The sequence below is a fragment of the Crocodylus siamensis genome, chromosome 1, assembly GCF_052110815.1.
Source record: "Crocodylus siamensis isolate JL-2025a chromosome 1, ASM5211081v1, whole genome shotgun sequence".
Classification (NCBI taxonomy): Eukaryota; Metazoa; Chordata; order Crocodylia; family Crocodylidae; genus Crocodylus; species Crocodylus siamensis.
In genome coordinates, this window is record NC_143395.1 from 295,665,383 (window position 1) to 295,680,657 (window position 15,275).

The 15,275-nt window shown below is 45.6% G+C and overlaps 1 protein-coding gene across 1 annotated transcript in view; it reads right to left on the reverse strand.

The window, feature by feature from the left end:
* The window catches only part of VWA3B (von Willebrand factor A domain containing 3B), a 134,405-nt gene that overhangs the window by 23,483 nt on the left and 95,647 nt on the right, over positions 1–15,275 (reverse strand). The window lies entirely within an intron of this gene.

A 15,275-nucleotide genomic window follows, 5' to 3' on the forward strand; every position in this document is an offset into this window, starting at 1 on the left:
AAAAGTTTCTAAGGTAGATTTATGCCTTAAAGTTTGGGGGGGAGGGCTGTATAATTTCAACAGATGCGGTTAATTTCCAAGACTAACGGGAAATCTGTTAGTTTTAGGGCTAACTGAAAATCTCCCTTGGAAACTTTGTTTCGCTAACAAAACGGGTTTTCAGCCAAATAAGTCATTTTCATGAAAAGGATCTGTTTAACATAGAAGGATTCCACTTGTCTTGAAAAGCAAAAAACAAAAAAGAAACAAAAACATATCCAAAAAGCTTCTGGGGAAAAAAAGTCTGCCCCAAACTGAAAATTTCACTTCACAAATGGCTAAACATTTTCAGATTGTTGAACCAATCCAAAATGTTTCAACACAAACATCCAGTTTTGGGCTCCCCACTACAGAAGGGATGTGGACAAGGTGGAGAGAATCCAGCAGAGGGCAATGAAAATGGGTCTGGGCTGCGACACATAACTACTGAGGAGAGGCCAAGGGAACTGGGCTTATTTAGTCTGCAAAAGAGATTGAGAGAGGATCTGATAGCAGCCTTTAACTACCTGAAGGGGGGGTTCGAAAGAGGATGGAGCCAGACTATTCTCAGTGATGACAAATAACAGAACAAGGAGCAACGGTCTCAACTTGCAGCAAGGGAGGTTTAGGTTAGATATTAAAAAAAAAAAACCTCTCTCACTAGGAAGGTGGTGAAGCACTGGAACAGGTTACCCAGAGAGGTGGTAGAATCTCCATTCTTGGAGGTTTTTAAGGCCTGGATTGACAAAGTCCTGGCTAGAATGATCTAGTTGGGGGTGGTCCTGCTTTGAGCAGAGGGTTGGACTACATGACCTCCTGAGATGCCTTCCAACCCTCATTTTCTGTTTTCTATGGCTCCTCTCCCACCCATATAGCTCCTTCAGTAGGAGCTTTTCCACAATTACTGGCCTCCAAGAATCACTGAAGCAAAACCAAGTAGGGTACTGTTCCATGTTACATTTAGCATGTTGTATTTAGACCATAGTAAGCATTAAGATGACTTCAAATGTTTTCTATGTAGTGGCATGTTAATGGTTACTGTGATCTAAATATAAATTGTAGCACCATGGTAGAGCCTTGAACCAGCTCCAGTGGGATCCCAGCCAGGGCTACGACAGAAAATCAACTAATTTTTGTTCTCAGCCCTAGGATTGCACCAAGCTGGCTGAAGGCTTCCATGCAGTGCAGTGCAGAGTCTGGGAACAACAGCAGCCTGGCATGGGAACCAGTCCCAGTTCCCACACCGCACCAGAGCCAGTTCAAGTCTCCAGAGCAGAGTGGGGCTGGAAGCAACACTGGTATCCAGCCCCCACACTGTACAAGACCTAGTTCAAGGCTCCAGAAGCAATGTCAGCATGAAATGGAAGCAGATCCCACCCTCCAAGTACACAGGAGCTGCTTCAAGGCTCTGGTGTGATGCAGAGGCTGAGAGCAACACCAGGATCCAGTGCCAGCCCCTGCACCACTGTTGGTTGAAGGGTCAAAATTATTTCTCACTAGAATTAGCTGATGTACACAAGTGAGCTCAAAGGCTGGATCTGGCCCCACCCCCATTTGCCCCCAAGTCTGATCTGATCCAAACAGGCCACAATGCATGCCTGTGACACAGGACTAGTCCATGGGCCAGATCCAGCCCATGAAACTCTTTCCTCCCTCCCCTCCCAGCATACCTAATTCGGCAGCTGCTTCAGCCACTCCGGAACCTACACTGCTTGCTGTGCAGATCCTGGAGCAGCTGGAAGCTGGAATGAGCACTGTGTGCAGTGCAGCACAGCCAAACTGGCTACAGCATGTGTGCAAGTGGCTGCCCCAGCTGGACTACATCACAGTAGTGTCTGCTCTGGCACAAGCACCATACTTGGCACTCGCTCCAGCTCAAGCCCTAGACTGGCTGGAGCAGGTACCTTGTGCAGCAGTGTGGCCAGGGCAGCCACTACATGAAACACAACTGCATATGGTGCCTGTCCCAACCACTCCAGGAGCTTTGCCACACACAGCACAGGTTTCAGGCCAGCTGGAGAGGCTGCTGCATCAGGTGTGTTGGGAGAGGGGAAAGGGTCCATGGGCCAGATGAGTTTGACACGCCTGCTACAGACTCACTCCTAGGCAATATGGAGTAAGATAAGGATGATGATGATGCCACCTCACTAGAACACAGAGCAAGAAAGAAGCTGACAGGAGACAGATGGGACCTATGGAGGCAGGCAGCAGTTGAGAAAAGAAATGGACCAGGGATAGAAGAGAATAATGCTGAATGAGACAAGAGTCCTCAAGAAAAAAAAAAGTATGCAAACATGCAAAGCAAAGACTGTTTCACAGTGCAAAGCCAAAAGGCAAGTATGAATACTACAACTGAATCATGTAACACTGGCATTTTCTAGTTTTGAGTTCATAGCTTTGCAATTCTCTAATATTCATTTAACCTTGAGCATTTTTGCATCATTCTAGGTATTTTATATGCCATTCCTTATAGGAAATGCATGTCTGCCTTCTTGGGGAAGATGGGATGTTGGTTTCTTCTCAAGCAGGTATCTTCTCCCCACCATCCGAGACAGATTTTGCAGAGAAGCTTCCCACCTCCCCCATAAAACATATATATTAAGACATGGGATCTCTGGTTCCTGTCCATCAGTATTCTGAAGGGTATAAATATTTGATCCAACAGGCTGCACACCAAACCCCACTATCTACCTGGTATAATTTTCCCAGCCCCACAGGCTCTCTCAGCCTGCTCCTGCACATCTCCACTGCTATCATCAGGGATCACAAAGTGTCATCCTACCAGCTAAAAGTCCAAGTTACACATTTCAGGTTTTTGTCTCCTGAAAAAGTTATGGAAGCAATATTTTAAAGTAGTAAAAAAAAAAAAAAAAAATCAGTTCTCTTTGATACTGGAAATCGTGTAATGCCAATAACCTTTGCAAGAAAATTTTAGTAATCCCGAAAAATAAAATGTCAATATTGCTGAACAAGGATGTCATGTTCAAATGGCAATGTATTGTTCTCTCCAGATTGCTGAAGTCCATGCATCTGAATATAAATCAGGGTAAAGTATGAAGCTAAGTAAATCAAATATTTTTCCCCATTCATTTTTAAAGCAGTAACTCATTTGCACACCTGGCAAATAATAATGCATGCAGCCATTTCCAACATCACAAAAATATGTTGTTTAAAACCAGAAAGCTTTTCATTAGATTCCCAAAAATGTACTCACTGTAGTAATCCACAAAACTTCTCCTGATAAAGCTGGCTGTTAGCTTCCTCACCCTAAAGGTAAGCGTGTGTTCTCTTCTAGGTTGGCGGACCTCCTCTGGCAGGCTTTAAACTAGGCTCGTCGGGGGAAGGGGAAGATGAGGGCGGAGAAAACATCAGACTGCCAGACCAAACAGCACCCACAACTACAGCCCAACCCAGACCAACGAGCAAAGCGAATAAACAGGTAAGAGATAGGGGCCAGGGTAACACTGGGACTAGGGGGTCAGTACACACACCCACAGGAGGCCTCAAATGCCTCTACACAAACGCTCGTAGTATGGGCAACAAGCAGGAGGAACTCACCCTCCTGCTGGCTGACACCAGCCCGGACATAGTGGGGATTATGGAAACGTGGTGCGATGCAACACATGATTGGGCAGTGAATGTCAAGGGCTATAGGCTGTACAGGAGGGACAGGATAGGAGAGAGAGGTGGGGGCATGGAGCTCTATATTAAGGAGGAATACATATCCTTGTTAATTAGCAAGGAGTCAGGGGAGGGGCACTCTGAAGTGCTTTGGGTTAGAGTACAAGGCAGTCGAGCGGAAAGGGACTTAACGGTGGGAGTCTACTACAGACCTCCCAACCAGGGAGAAGAGCTTGACCAGGAATTCTTGGGTCAGCTCACAGAGGTAGTGAAGGCTAAGGATGTGCTAGTCATGGGGGACCTGAATTTCCTGGACATCTGCTGGGAAGAACGGTCAGCCAGGTCTGAACGCTCACGTAGGTTCTTGGCCAGAGTGCAGGACCTCCATCTAACCCAGGAGTGCACAGCCCCACCAGGGGAGACGCCTTGTTGGACCTAGTGCTGGCCACGGGTGATGACCTGGTGAAGGGGCTGCGGGTGCTCGACCACCTGGGCGACAGCGATCATCACCTGCTGGAATTCACCATCCAGCGCAAGGTGGCAAAGGCATGCAGTAAGGCAGAGGCCCTAGATTTTAGGAGGGCAGACTTCAATGAGCTAAGGAGGATAGTTGGAGAAGCGCTGAGGTCCCGGAGGGGAGGAGAGCCAGGTGTCCAAGGAGAGTGGTCGCTCCTTAAGGAGACGATCCTCCAAGCCCAAAGGAAGGTAATCCCAACGAGGATCAAAGAGAGCAGAAGAGCGCACAAGCCTCCGTGGCTCACCAAAAGCATCCAGGAATGTCTCCTTGCTAAAAAGGAGGCTTACACTCAATGGAAAGAAGGGATCATCACCAGGGAGGACTATTCTGTAGTTGCTCGGGGATGTAAGGGGGTAGTTAGGAAGGCCAACGCAGAGATGGAACTGGGACTAGCTTCCCAGATTAAGGGCAATAAGAAGTCTGTTTTTAAATACGTAGGGGGTAAAAAGAAGGTCCTGGGTAATGTGGGGCCCTTGCAGGACGCCATGGGAAACTTGGTCGTCACACCAGACGGCAAAGCTAACATGTTTAATGATTTCTTTGCCTCTGTCTTCCTAAGTAGGGACCAGAACAGCCACCTCCCTGCTGGGCCCCCCTCGGGCCCTGGGGAAGGCACATCTGGGCCACAGGTTAGCGAGGATTTAGTTAGGGAGCTTCTGGAGGGGTTGGACGTATTCAAGTCAGCTGGTCCAGATGATCTCCATCCTAGAGTTCTAAAGGAACTGGCCGAGGTCATTGCAAGTACCCTGGCACAACTTTACGAGCACTCGTGGTGCTCTGGTGAGGTACCGGAGGACTGGAAGAGGGCCAGCGCGGTCCCCATCTTCAAAAAAGGCAGGAAGGAGGACCCAAGAAACTATAGGCCGGTTAGTCTTACCTCGATCCTAGGCAAGCTGTTCGAGAAAATTATGCTGGCACACATCCAGGTGGGGCCAGCAGGGGACTGCATGCTTAGGGGCAACCAACATGGGTTCATCAGTGGCAGGTCCTGTCAGACCAACCTGGTGGCCTTTTACGATCATATCACCAGTTCATTAGATGCAGGGGTAGCAGTGGATATAGTCTTCCTGGACTTCCGGAAGGCTTTTGACACTGTCTCTCACCCCGTTCTCATTAAGAAACTGGGGGGCTGTGGTGTAGACACCCACACAGTCAAATGGGTCACAAACTGGCTGGTGGGCTGCACCCAGAGGGCGGTAGTGGATGGGTCCTTCTCAACCTGGAAGGATGTGGGCAGTGGGGTTCCGCAGGGCTCGGTTCTCGGGCCCGCACTGTTCAACATCTTCATCAGTGATTTGGATGAGGGAGTAAAAAGCACCCTGTTCAAATCTGCTGATGACACTAAGATGTGGGGGGATGTGGGCACACTGGAAGGATGCAACAGGCTACAATCAGACCTAGACAGGTTACAAGGGTGGGCAGACGAGAATAGGATGGGTTTCAACACAGACAAGTGCAAGGTGATGCACCTCGGGAGGAACAACCGACACCATACCTACAGGTTAGGGAACTCCCCTCTTGTCAGCACGGAGGCGGAAAAGGATCTGGGGGTCATCACTGATACCAAGATGAACATGGGCTGGCACTGTGGAGAGGCAGTTAGGAAGGCCAACCACACCTTGGCATGCATCCACAGATGCATCTCGAGCAGGTCCAAAGAGGTGATCCTCCCCCTCTATGCGGCACTGGTCAGGCCGCAGCTGGAGTATTGCATCCAGTTCTGGGCGCCACACTTCAAGAGGGATGTCGACAGCATGGAGAGTGTCCAGAGGAGGGCCACTCGCATGATCAGGGGACAACAGGGCAGGCCCTATGAGGACAGGCTGTGGGACCTGAACCTGTTCAGCCTCCAAAAAAGAAGGTTGAGGGAGGATCTAGTGGCCTGTTATAAACTAGTCAGGGGGGATCAGCAGGCATTGGGGGAGTCACTGTTCCCCCAAGCACCGCCAGGAGTGACCAGGAATAATGGTCACAAGCTGGCAGAGGGTAGGTTTAGGTTAGATATCAGGAGGCGCTACTTCACTGTCAGGGCGGCTAGGATCTGGAACCAACTTCCAAGGGATGTGGTGCAGGCTCCTACCCTGGGGGTGTTTAAGAGGAGGTTAGATGCTCATCTTGCTGGGGTCATTTGACCCCAGTACTCTTTCCTGCCATGGCAGGGGGTCAGACTAGATGATCTGCTCAGGTCCCTTCCGACCCTAGAAACTATGAAACTGCCCAAGTAGTTTTATTTCCTAACACAGGGACATTGGCTTTGAGTCCAAGAATCCCATGAAAGCATCAGCAGTGCCAAAGATGGATGTATTTTTTGTTGAACTGCTTGTTCCTAGTTTCCTTCTAATTATCATTAACCCTTCCTAAAACCTTTCCACCACGCTGGGCTTGTCTACACAAGCCACTTTACTGAGCAGTAGCGTAGTTTACCATGCAGTAAGTGTAAGCATCAAAGCAGTTTCTATGCACATGTATAGGAATCTTCAGAGCCACTCTAATTAAAATGTGCCCCGCCCCCCCCCATGTATAAACGCCCAGCGAGTCAAGTCTGACTTCCACTGATATTAATACATCTATCCACGTAAGATCAGGCACATTTTGGTCCACTTTTGTTTTTCATTTCACTTTCAAAAAATACTAGGACTAGGGAGAGACATTACACATAAACCGGTTTAAGTGATCAGAAACTGGTTTAAACCTGTAACAAAACAGATGTTCAGTGCACATAAACCAGTTTGAAAATAACTGAAACTCCCCCAGCATTCTGGCATGCTCTTGGGCTGTGTGGGCTGGCACAGCAGAGTTACCACCCCCCCCCCATCTGCCTGGCTTCTCCATGCTAAATAAGGATTATTGCCACCCTCCACCCCCTGCTTTGGCAGACACCTTCGCATTAGCTAGCAGACCACATGCTGGCTACAGTCCGTGCTGTGGGAGATAACAGGCAGACAGGCTTTTTCGAGCTAATCAACAGGTAGCTCAATGTCCTTTGGAAACACTGTTGGAGAAAGGCTGCTTGCTCCCCTCCCTCACCACTTTCTACTAAGCACAAATTCCACCCCCCTTGCTGAGGAGGCATCTGTATATTAGCCAGCAGACCACATGCTGGGTCTGTGATGAATCAACAGATAGGCAATGTCTCTCTCTTTTCTTAATGGGGCAATAAACACTGTGATAAGGGTGATACACAATGTTATCAGCTCCCCCCTTTCCCCAGCTTGCTTGCCTGTCAGTTTGATGCAGATAGTACTTTTTACAGAAGCATGGTGGGAGAACAAAAAGCTCCGTATCATCAACAGATGCATGTACTGCACACCCCCACTTGCCTTAGAGTGCTAGCCCAGGACTGTAGGCTGGCAACACTCCTGGCCCTTGAGCAGCCAGTGGGGAAAAGCCTGGGACTGCAGGCAGTGTGGGGGTTCACACCCCTCCCTAATCATAGCCTTGCTGGAGCCTCGCCATACTCCCTTCAGTTTAGCTCTGTGGAAGGGCAGGGAGGGCTGGTCTAGCACCCCCGGCTTCTAATCTGAGCTACTGCAGGCATGTGCCTAAGTTTCCTCAGTCCAGAGGGATTGCCTGTATGGTTGGGAACTGGTTCAAACTAGCCAGGTTAGACTAACCTGCAAAAGTTGAACCAATTCAGGCTCAGGCTTTTTGAATGCCTATCCCTAGCCTAGTTGTTTCACAGGATGAAAGCCATGTTCAAAAAAAATATGACAATCACACCACACTATGCATGGCTGGTGAACTCAGACTGGTGGGGCAGGTGCAGCGGCACAAAGGAGCAGGGGGTGAGGGGGGTTTTGCAGCTGACTGGGAGCAGGGTGGAGTTTACAGCCAGCAGGGAGTGGGGGGTTGCAGCTATCTGACCACTGGGTGCTCCAGCTGGGAGTGGGGAGGATGCAAACCACCCGCACCAGCCTGCCTGCACAACACACAACAAGGTTCATTGGTCCTAAGCTTAATTTTAAGATCCTGCTCTCTACAGCACAGAAGCCAGCTGAGCCAAACTACTGACATTTCCATCTTAACAAGAGGTGTCAAACTCATTCTGTGGAAAGGAACGTCTTTCATTTTTAATTACAGTATATACACGTTAAACTAAAAACTCTTTTCCTCTCCTTCAGTCCAAAGGATAATCCCCCAAAATTATAAGTAGAATACAGGCTGAGTTATTGTCATCATTTATCACTAGTTCAGTCTTTTATTTCCATGCTGTTTGTGCTGCCTATTTTCTCTGCTCCTGCACAATAAGAATAAAGAATGCATGTGCCAGGCTACTCAGGCAATATTTAAGATGCAAGAAAAGGGGTATTATTAGGAGAACAGATATCAGTCCTCAGTCTGTGGTGAACAAATGGTAACAAGTATAAGGATTAAGAAAATCAGAATAGCTCTCTAATGGGAGAACTTGCCAAGGAAAATTCTTAGAAATATTTGAGACTAGACAGCCTCTCTATTTGGGATATTTGATCAATCCCCACAATGCACAGCAACAGTCAAAATGAGTCACTAGGGGTCCCTTCTGCTCTAAATAAATTTAACTTTCCAGAATATTCACACTCTCTAGATCAATGCTTTTCAACTGGTGTGCCGTAGCCACCAGTGTGCCACAAAGAACTCCCTGGTGTACCATGAAAATTCTGGAATAACGAGAAGAAAGTTCTTCAGTCACTTAGCACAAACAAATATACCACGTTGAGATATTTGCAAAAGACTCATGCATATGTTGGCTGTGGGGGAGAGAGAGAACCAGCTGAGCAGAAGGAAATTCATCTGCTGTGCATGTGTTGGCTGTGGGGGGATGCATAGTTCACTAACCTCTCAGCTCATGCCATTTGTTTTGATGCATGGTACCCTCAGGCTTGAGGAGTGCAGTTTGCAATATACATACTGTATGTGTGCTTCTTTTGCTTTTATTTTTATTGTGTGCCCAAAGTGGTCTCGTAGTATTTAGTCTTTGTGTCAATTTGACTATTAAAATGAATACATTTTTGAAGATGACCTCATCAGCTCCTGAAGCTTCATGTAGTAATACAAAAGAAAAAGAAGCTTCAAGTAACAAGATAAAGTCACTGACCAGGCAGTATAATGAAAACTATTTGGAATTTGTTTTTTTCTGGTGTGATGATGCTTTATCTCCTATACCTCAGTGCTTAATATGCAAAGAAAAATGATGAAATGAATCTATGGTCCCAAGTAAATTGAAATACCACCTTCCTACTAAACACCCAACCTACATTAACAAAAGGTAGGGACTTTTTTAAAAAGTTGCAGAAAGAAAATGCAAAGCTAAGTAACCTTATGCAAGCCTGAGTAACCATTTCAGACAGCTTTGGAAGCTAGTTAGAATGTGGGTGAGTGCAATGCTTTGAGAAAAAGCAGTGGTGGAGGTGGAAAACGTGCCGCTTTCTAATAACACTTTGCAGGCAGATCTGTGATACGTCTGCTGATATGGAAACTTCCTTATTACAGAAGATGCAAAAAGCTGGTACATTTGCATTGCAAATTGACGAGTTGAATGACATCTCTGGCCGTGCTCTACTTCTGGCAATTGCTTGCCTTGTTAATGAAAAGTGTATCATTGTATCTTTTCTGTAAGGAATTGCCTGAGCATATGACAGGCAATGAAATATTTTGTGTTGTTGATAATTACTTAAAAGAGAACAATATACCTTGGCAGAACTACATCAGCATCTGCACAGATGGCACAGCCGCCATGATTGGGAGTACAAAGGGATTTTTAGCTAATGTGGAAAAACAAAAATCCAACAGTTCAAATCACTCATTGCTTCTTATCTCAGCAAGCCCACACAGCGAAAAGCCTTCAGAGTGAGCTTATGTCAGTTTTAAATAAAGTTGTCAAAATTTTAAACCTCATTAACGCAAGACCACTTAACTCATGGATTTTCTCAGTTCTTTGTAAAGAGATGGGAGCAGATGACCAGACACTACTTCTCCACACACTGGCTTTCACAGAGTTCAGTACTGTCAATTTTTAAGCTGAGGGATGAAGTGCAGCAGTTTTTGATAAATAACAAAGAGTATCAGTATGCTACTTTATTTGAAGATGAATACTGGCTGAAGAAGCTGGTGTACCTGTCTGACACTTTTTAGCATCTTAATAAGTTCAATCAAAAAATGCAAGGATGAAATGGAAATGTGCTTACCTGCACGGAAAAAACTAAATAGATTCAAGTCCAAATTAGAACTATGGCATGAGGAAGTTAAAAAATGTGGTTCACTGGAAATGTTCCACCGAGGAGCTTTCCTTGAAGGCACTAAAGAAATACTTGGAACTCATCAATGATCATACTCTCCAGCTAGCTTTTAGTAAAATGTCCTTGTACACATTTTGGCTGCAGGTAAAAACTGAATACCCAACTATATCTGTGCCATCAACATGCTTATACCTTTCTCCACAATATGTACTTGTGAACTGAGTTTTTCTACAATGAATTTAATAAAAAGCAAAAATAGATTATGTCTAAAGAGCACTGACCGCAAACTCTGAGTGGCTCTTAGTAGCATTAAGCCAAATAGTAGAGGGCCATGCTCTTCCAAACAATCCCAGGTCTCACGCTAATGATGAATAATTGTATTTTTGATACGGAGACTGCAACTTTCTATCTGAATTATTTTTAAGTTTTAAAATGTTCCCAACTATGTATTTTTAATTTGTTTTCCATTAAAAAGATTATTTATTGCTGAGATGATAATTCTATTAATGATTTGTATCTGCACATTTTTACTACTTTTTACTTTCATTTTAAAAATGTATCATCGTAATTGCATGTATTCTTTTCACACGCCTACTACTGTACTTTCATATATTTATAAGTACTGTGCCATAAAGCTGAAACAAATTTACAAGTGTGCCACAGAAAGATAAAGTTTGAATAGCACTGGTCTAGATGAACTGTTATTTTAACAGTAATATATTGTTCTGGCTTATTATTGTTTAAGGGTAGAATTTTCAAAGAGGCTTAAGGCAAGGTATTCAATCTGTAAGGCCTCTGTGCGAGTGCAGCGGGGCAGACAAGCCCCGAGACCCGTGGGGCGGAAGGCTCCACAGCGACAGCCCGCCCGCAGTCCCGGGGCACTTACTCACCTGTTGCAGGTGTGAGGCAAAACCGGCTGGCTTAAAAGCCAGGCCAGAACAAAGGAGTGGGGGACCGGAAGTGCCAGCGCAGGAGCAGATCGCTGGCGGAAGCCCAACGCAGCAGAGGCACGCCGACACACGACCGGCCCGTACGTTCTGGGGCAAGGGTAAGGCCCCGGAGGGGCGAGACGACGGGGGCAATAGGCCCCGAAGTTGATTGCGGGAGTCGTGGCGGCCGGAGGCACTTCACCACGGCTGGGTCTGCATGGCGGGCAGCTCGGCTCATAGGACTGCTAATCTCAGCCACAGCGCACCCCGGCAAGTGACGGGATTGCCCCAGGAAGGGGAGGACTCTGAGGGGACAGACAGTCATCCGCGGGAAGGGGACGGAAAGGAGTTCCCTGATAAAGGGCTTCTGAACTTTACTGAAGCCAACTAACCATAGGAACCCAGAGCCAAATGCCCGGGAGTGGAACTGTTTGTTTGACTCATAATTGTTGATTTCAGGACTTGTATATTTGAGGCGTTGGCCTTCACTCTCCCTAAAGGGGGGGGAGAGACTCGAAGGCCAACTGCGATTCGGCACGGAGGCCCGGGTGAGGGTGTAGGGGAGGAAGGAGCCCTCAAGAATCCCACCTCTGGAATAACTGGAAGTCTTATTTTTGGACCTGCACGCGTCAGAAGAAAACACTGAACATAGGAACCATCAAAGTCGTGGCAGGCGGGTTTTGACGTACGCAGCTCCAGAGACAGTGTACTTCCGGCTGGAGGTTATTGACTGGACGGGTACAGACCGTTAGATAACTGGACTCGTTCACAGCCTCACATGTGGAACTCTCATCCTGGGAACATCATTGCCTGATTCTGAAACTTGTAAGTCATTCCTGCTTGGATTATTTTATTTAAGGTCTATGTTTCCTAATGGCCTTGCTGCGTTGTAACTTTCTGCACTAAGGAATCAGATGAAGGATTGGTGCTGTGGAATATGAAATTGGCCCAGTGAATTGAATGTTGAATCATTCTGTTATTAAAAGCATTCATGTACCTCTCCCTCCCCCTCAGCCATTCCTTTGGGGCAGTGCAATATATTGTATACATAAATAACTAACTCAGTAAACAATAATCTAAATAAATAAGCATGCCTATCATTGAATACACTACAGAGCACTGACTGTTTCAGTGAATTCTTGAAAAAAAACAAACCATGTTTTCCAAATGCCAAACAGAACTACTGGAATTAACCTGCAGGAAAACCCAGATTTGAGTTTGCACTCTGAAACTTTGAAACACAAATACAATGACCTTTCATGCATGCGTAAGGTTGGAGATCAATATTTTACTACTAGGTAAAATACTGTATTTACTGAAATTGAAGACAAAATATTTTCCCCAAACACCATGGAGAAAAAGCAGCCTCCTTTCTGATTGAAGTACCTTCCGTGGACAGGAAGTGGCTCAGGTCTGGACCCAGACACCAAGCCAGAGCTGAGCCACTGCCTGCTCCAGATCGAAACAGCTTATTTGATGGGGGAGGGAGCTTGCTGCTGGAAGCAGCAATGGGGAAATGGAAGGTGGGGGAGGGGGAGAACCAGCAGCCTGCCCCCCACTCCCTGCACTCCCGTAACTGTGCCTGTCCCCCACGCCCTGCCGCACACTATCCCTTTACATTCTGTTCTGGCTTCAATCCTTCCAGCCCTGACCTGGCCCAGCTGGAAGCTACTCCTGGATGGATTAGGCTGGGGCTGCCCCAGAGGAGCAGAGCTGCAGCAGAAGGTGGACAGCAAATGGACACAGAGTGGGCAGTGACAGGCACAAATGGATAGGAAGAAGGGGTTGGGCTCAGGCACATAAGGCAGGCAGTTGCGGGGGGCAGGCAAAGGCCAGGCACGAGCACAGGCATGGAGGGATAGGAGGCAGGATGGCATGTGGTAGGAGTGCACATGGTGGAGGACAGGCAACAGCAGGAGCAGGCACTGGAGGACAAGGGGCAGGGGCAGATGGACAAGGGGTGAAGGTCTGGCCTCTCGGCCCCCATTGCTGCTTTCTTGGCCGCAGCAGTGAGGGGGATGAATTTAAGATGACCACTGAATACGTTCTATACATGGAAAATTGTAACAAAATTATCATTTTCCATGAATAGAATCTAATTACTGGGCAAGTTGTCTGAAATTTGAAGTTGTCTTGGATTTGGTTAAACATGATGCATTTCTTGTATTGTTGGTTGCTAACCTGTGCTAATGCATTTTAACTGAGATATTCTAATGGACCAACTTTTGTGTGTGTTTTACACACAAATGATCGGCATCTATACATGCGACTTAACTTGCACTAAATCTGAAACTCAGTATTCTCTGTTCAAAAAATTGCCTCATTTTACCTTGTAATCTAAATAAAATGTGTTTACTTATTTGCATAGCTAGAGATTATGTATATAATAAAGCATATTTTAAGACATCCTCAAACACAATAGCGTGAGAACAACAACATTTATAGTAGACAGAGGCAGAGAATGAGGATGACCTTAATCATCAATTCCATTACAAGCTTAAACAGGAAGCTGCTGCTGTAGCAAAAACATTCAAAAAGGCTTACTACTTCTTTTAAGCAGTTGTAAAGGTACTTAGCAATACTTAATACTAAGGGATTTGTCCATTTAAAATTTTAGCAGGAAAACAGCAAACAATTCAAATGTCTACTTGCTGAAAAACTTCAAAAAAGCATTTTTCTACTACACACATTCTATGACAATAACAATTATCCAGTACTACAGCATCTATTTAACAACAGATTATAATTACTGTGACATGTTTCAATTGACAATTAAGCTATTTACATCTATTTTGTGGCAAGTAGGGAAAAAAACACACAGAGAAGCCTTCTGAAGAGTTTAGACTAGAGCCTCTACCTTTTTATGCATTCATTTATGCATTGTATAAATGGAATTTTAATGACATCTGAATTTCTGCCTCTCTCAAAGCTTTTCAGCTGCAGATTAGCCATTACTGAAGATGGTGCTCTGATGAGGCCCTTAAAGCAGACTGACTCAGGGCAAGTGATTGCACAATGTTAATCACATCATGCTTGGCAGTATAAACTGGTACTTCGAAGCAGCAGGAAAATTACTTGAAATGAACAAATGAAACATGACCTTGTTTCTGCAACTGCTCAACTTTGTTTCTTGCTCACATGAGAGATGGATAATAAGCATACAGGCCACATTATCAGTTTAATGTTTCAACATTAAAAAAAACATAGTTCTGAATCTGGTTTTGAAGATTATAAAACATAACCAAGTCTTCCTGAGAACAACATCCCTAAAGATTTATAGAAAATTGATTGTGATCTTCCTATTTGAGAAATATTTATTCTCTGAAGTCAACCACAGGTCTTCAGGGACACAAAAATCCAAGTGTCACAGGGCAATATGTCAAAGTGTCATTTCATTACAAGTCCTAACCATTAGAGAAGAGGTTGCATCCGATCTCCTAAATATTTAACATAAATGTGAAGATACAAAGTGATGCATGTGCTGTTGCAGCTTGGTTCCTTCTGCAAATCTGTGTACTGCTGACAGTGCAGTTGCCTTTAGCAGGAATTTCTACAACAGCCTAAGGACAACCCATCTATGTTTGTGATCAGAACTATGGAATAGACGAATAAGAAATTAGAATCCAGTCCAGGTTTTAAGCTAAACCTTAAACATGGACAGGACAGGATTTGGGGCATTTATTAGATAACTATTTGTACCAGTGGTATAACTACAGGTGTGGTGAAACGTGATAGGAGCAACCACCCTGGGTGCCAATTTAGGTGGAGCAAAGGAAAAAAAGGGGGCTGCTGGTGGCAACCACGTGACTGCAATCATGACCGTGACAGTAACCAGAAATTGCTGCTACTTTGCCCTGGGCAACAGTGTAAGGATATGCCCAGGTGATTCATATAGTGTAAATGTGATCAAAGTAGCTAAACCTTACGTATCATATTACAGAATCTCACTGCCTTGAGTTAAAGTTAAAAATGAAA